Source organism: Tympanuchus pallidicinctus, unplaced genomic scaffold (genome assembly GCF_026119805.1).
Source record: "Tympanuchus pallidicinctus isolate F22 unplaced genomic scaffold, pur_lepc_1.0 scaffold5, whole genome shotgun sequence".
Taxonomy (NCBI): Eukaryota; Metazoa; Chordata; class Aves; order Galliformes; family Phasianidae; genus Tympanuchus; species Tympanuchus pallidicinctus.
In genome coordinates, this window is record NW_026294769.1 from 28,060,567 (window position 1) to 28,065,951 (window position 5,385).

The following is a 5,385-nucleotide window of genomic DNA, read 5'->3' on the forward strand; positions in this document are numbered from 1 at the left end:
CCAGTGGAAATCATGAGACAAGGAATGGGAGGAGATGCAAATCAAAAGGCAGAAATCTTGTTACTGTGATACATTTTTAAGAGTCTGTCTCATGTTCACGTTATGGAAAGAAAGCAGGACATACAGAATCCAAGGAGGGAGAAATTTTGAGGGTATTTTGAGGACAGCTGAAAAAGATTGTCCAAATAATCTTGGTAAAATTATTTGCTTTCCAGGCTCACACAGAAAATAAATAAAAAGGGAGAACAGTTTTTTAATTTTTATTTTCATCTCAGAAGAGAGAATATCAAAATTGTGATTCCCTGTTTCAGTTCACATGGTGCTTCACATTAAGGTAGCTAGACTTCACAGAAGAACACAAGAAAGAGTAGATAACAAAATGCAATTCCTAAGAAGCAGATGAAAAAAAAAAAGAAAAGAACAACTCCACAAATTTGTCAAAGTGACAATAACTTTCATTGATTTATTTAGAGCTATAAGTATTTCCAGAAGCACCTCTCTTCTGGATGAATCAAGAAGATTCCCATATGAATCCCACCACATGAATTAAAATACCCAGTAATATGCAGTACAGGAAAGACAGCTCATACAATTCAGCCCATAAATATTCAGCAGTCATCACGAGGAAAAAGAAGCTGAAAGATGTTCATCTCAACCCAGTCTTCCCAGTGAGCTTTGAGAAGCTTTAAAAGTTAAAAAGACAGACTAAAAAAATCTCTAGAAAATGCACTGAAACACCTTTCGGAGTATGAAAATCAAGGATAGCGCATAGAGAAGAGCATTCAAAAGGCCTTTTCAGAATGATACCTATCCATATGTTCTGCAGTGAATGAGATGATGATCATAAAGAATATTCAAAGTCATTCACCTAAATGGCCAACATGATGCTCCTGAATGCATGCATAGTCACAGAGAGGAGCTTATATTTAAGGTATGCCTTAAATTTAAGCTATACTCTTGGTGCAAGGGAGAAAGTGATCCTTAATGGGGATCAGTCAGATATTTTTATCGTCTGTTTTAGGCAGTCTCTTACACACAGAAGGTAATTAGAAATTTAAATGCCAAGAATTTCCTACCTTAGAAGCAAAAAAGAACAGTTTTCTTCTGATCTCAAGTAACCATCACTAAGAAGAGAAAATTTATGATTTTGTTGGTTCTTCCTGCAATCCATTTCAGTGGTAATTCTGAGTAATCAAATTGTGAGTCATCTTTTCTGATGAAAACTGATGACGCTTTCTCTCAACAAATTCTCACCTATCAGTGGACAAACAGAAGAAAAATGCATTAGAAAGCAGCACCAAATCAGTTGGACCCCTTTTTAAGCAGCCCAATGCTAAGATCAGCTAATCTTGTATGTTTTGGAGGAAGAGCTTTAACTTTAATAATGTGAAATGAATAGAAAATATATTATATTTCATAATATTTGGTTTGGATTCCAAGGTCTCATAATTTTGTTTTGTAGCAGAAACAGTAAGTCACAGCTTGAACCAGTGATTGAGCACCTGGGGGGAAGGCAGGGCCAACGCACAGGTTCTCAGTTGCAAGCAATGCCCGAGTGACCAGAGGGGGTGGAGCCAGGATCCACACCTTCCCAGACCTAATTTAAGGGTTGGCAGTAGAGACAAGTATGTCTTGCTGAAGATCATTACCTACCTGAAGCCTTCTAAAGGTCAGCAACTTCTTTTCTTTATATATGTGTCTATAGCTGTTATGTTTGAGCAAATCTTCCTTGCTCCAGCCTAAGACTTTGCTGTCATTGCTCTGCATTCCATTATGTTACAGTTTACATCCTCATGTAATTATAGGAGTTTCTTTTCATTACCCTTATCTATATCTCAAACTTCAGTAGATTCTGCTAAGGAATCAGAAAAGGAGCACTCCGTTCTCTGTTGCTCTATAGAACTAGTTTTGGCAGTTTCAGGACAGTTTTTCTACCTTCAGGTGGAAGTGAGCGCAGATCATGCTTCCTTTCATTGCTATGAGCAGTTGTGATGAGATTGTCACACCAGGCAAAAGGAAAACTTGGAGAGCAACCATGGTATTTGACAGCTTATCTGATAATTTGCACTTGTATGCATATAGTTCTTGCTTTGAGTAAATTGTCAATTTTTCTCCACCTACTGGCTTCCATTGCATCAAAATCCAAGCAAATATTTCATGTTTCTTATTACTACACATCACAAAAAGGTGCAGGAATATTCTCCCCAGAAAGTAACTCAACCAGTGCAACAATAACTTTCTATCTGCTTTAATGTGACCTATTACTTTTCTCTGATTTTTTTATATGTATACATACATACTTATATACATACATATGAGAAGCTTAAATCAAAGGGATTGTATCAATGAATACTGTCAAATCAGTGGAGAAGAACTAATATTAAAGTTATGATGAAATAAAAGAAACAATGCTCTGAGGCATCCTATCTAAAAAGCTACAGGAGGAGGTAAAAGAAGAAAAGTCAAATCCAGATATGTTATCCTCATAGAAAGAAGGCACTGGTATTTATATTCCTCCACATTTTCTTCTTGAAGAGAAGGATTAGCTTTCTGTTAACATCAGAATTTACTGCATTCATGACTTAATGCGAAAGTTCCTGAAGGAATGTATTTAAAAAAAATCTGTGGCATTGTGGGGAAAAAAAATCTTTTCAAATTTCCTTAGCACTTTGCAGCCCTGCCCAAGCTGTAGTTCTTGAAAGATCATAGCAGTTTTTTACTAACACAAATTTACTTGTTCATTTTCTTCCATAAATATAAAATGCAATACAGTCTATACTTCTGGCATAATTCCAAGGGTGAATTTGTCTGTCTCTTTCAGATTGTATTCGCTCCTATTTAATTTTGCTTGTATGCAGATATCTGTAGAAATAATATCATCAATCCACTTGTATCACTCATGTTATATAAGTAAATAAAGTAGGTCAATGGTCAGATAAGTCTGAGCCAAAAAAAAAAAAAAAAAAAAAAGGTATATACCATCTTTTTCTCCCTCATTTCCTTTCCAGTCCTTGGAAGGAAATCAAAATTCAATATTGTGCTGATGGGGACATGAATTATGTATAAAGAGACACTTCAAACAGTGTATAAATTCTGAGTCACAAAATGTCTAACAAGGCTAAACCAAAAGCTTTGTAAAAGCTACAGAAGAACCAATTGGTTGAGTGCCATCCTATCTCAAGAACAAACAAGACAGGATTTCTTAGCTAAAATGACATATTACCTCAGTAAATAAAAAGATAATATTAAAGACTGTGAATTTAAACAAAACAAAAAAGTCTCTTAATTAAGTTCATACAATCAAAGACATTCTCAAACATCAATCTTTTGTGTTGAGAGATTCAGTATAGTCCCAATAATAAGGCAAAATGTATTGATGGGTAAAACTCCAGTAATGTATAAAGTCTGAGTTTATGTAAACGTCTATGGTCTCTTCTGCACCTTGTTTACTTTCTCTCCCTTTTTTTCCCTAACTGAAATATCTGCTGAATTTCCAGCACCATTCTTTACTGCATTGCTCATCTTGGTCTTTGAATGGTTCTTGATCAAAAATAATCTTGAAGAGTCTCACAGAGTTGTTACAGAAGAAATAGCCTCTCTCAGTATGAAGCATGAAGAGTAGAAGCAACACTTAGAAAAATGAATCAAATCTCATAAATAGACATTGACATAGTATAAGCATAGTTACTTTCTCCAAAACATCTTCCTCACATAATTTTAATATATTGAGTAATAGACATTTACTCAACACTGTATAGAGAACAGAGGCTCTTCCTTCTCTTTAGCTCTGTACTCACTTCTACTGACGAACATGAATATTGCATAATGCTGCACATTCAGAGTCATGGATGAGTGGATGTATATTTTATCTGCAGCCTTTCAAAATTCTATGCTTTCAATCCCTTCACCCATGCATACATGAATGGGTAGGTAAGCGTTTAAGAAATAATATATAAGAAGTAATATAATTATCCACCAAAATACCTCTTTGTTTTTGAAATAGTGTATGGGTATGCTCCAAATACAAAAAATTGTTTCATGAAAAATGGTAGACCATTTCTTTTGTTCAACACATAGCTGACATTCATACTTTACCATTACAGCTTTTCATTAGAATTCTTGAATCTGACTGCACTGTTCCCTGTGAATTAGAGTTGCAGTGTGAGATGGACTCTTAGGCAGCGGTACAGGAACTGTGAACCTGACCTTGAGCCTGCTTTCTGCAGAGCTTAGATTTACTTCCACAGGAGTGAATGAGAATTATAGAACTGGAGAGAGTAAAAAATATTTTTTTAAAAAAGGAAGAAAAAATATTACCCCCCCTGTGAAGCACTTGTGTACATCCCACATACTCATACACATATATAGATTGATTAGAACTACGGGGCTAGTTTAAGGACTAGTCATGTTCACTGCTACATGGCTAATAGCAACTTACCATCTGGATGAAGGCAAGGCCAAGGAAAAATATGCTATTGCATAACATTCCAATATCTCTGTCTGAAGGCTATGCCTGAAGGCAGAATGCAGAATTACGAAAATAAATATAGATGATATTGTAAATACTGTGGACCTTCACAAGATATCACTCAAGGGAAACAGCCAGAAGCAAAAATCAGTAATGTGAGATGCAGAATATGTTCTGAGGATGAAGGAAGTCAACAAATTAGGAATCTACATAGTAATAACAGTGAGCAAGATTGAACATCCTCAAAGAATTGTATCATCACATTCACAGAGCTGTCATTGAGGATCAGGAGCTGTTTCCTTTATAAACAGTGTCACTCGCTATTTCACTATTCAGCTGTTTTCAGTCATTGTAGGCTGAAACTTGGCATTCACATAACCAGCTCAAATGCAAATCTGTCTCTAAAAATGACTTAAATGGGTCAGGCCAAATTTAGTACTGAAACAGTAAAAAATAATAATTTAGGTATGGTTATATGTGGACTGACAGTAGTGATAACGCTGCTATCCAAAAGAAGGTTTGAAACTTTATATTTTGAAAGGCAAAAAGTGCAGAAGACACAAAATTTCTACACACAAAATTTCTACATCACAATGTAAACTAATCAAAAAAGAGGAAAACAAGCACATTTTTTCTTTCCCCATGCAGTAAAAATAATTCTACAGCTTACATCAAAATTGACACTAAACTGCACCATTTTTCTATGTAAAGCAGTTCCCTAAACCTATAGGATTATGGAACAAATGGAGCTGCATGAGACCTCTTGGGTTCAGCTCCCTCTCAGAGCTGGGCCAACCTCATGCTCAGTGAAGGAGCTCTTCTCCAGGGAGTGCAGTGCTTAGAAACAGATATGGTATTTAATATAACGAAACTGAGCCTGAAGAAAGAAAACAACTCAAGACCAGCCTTTGAGCAGA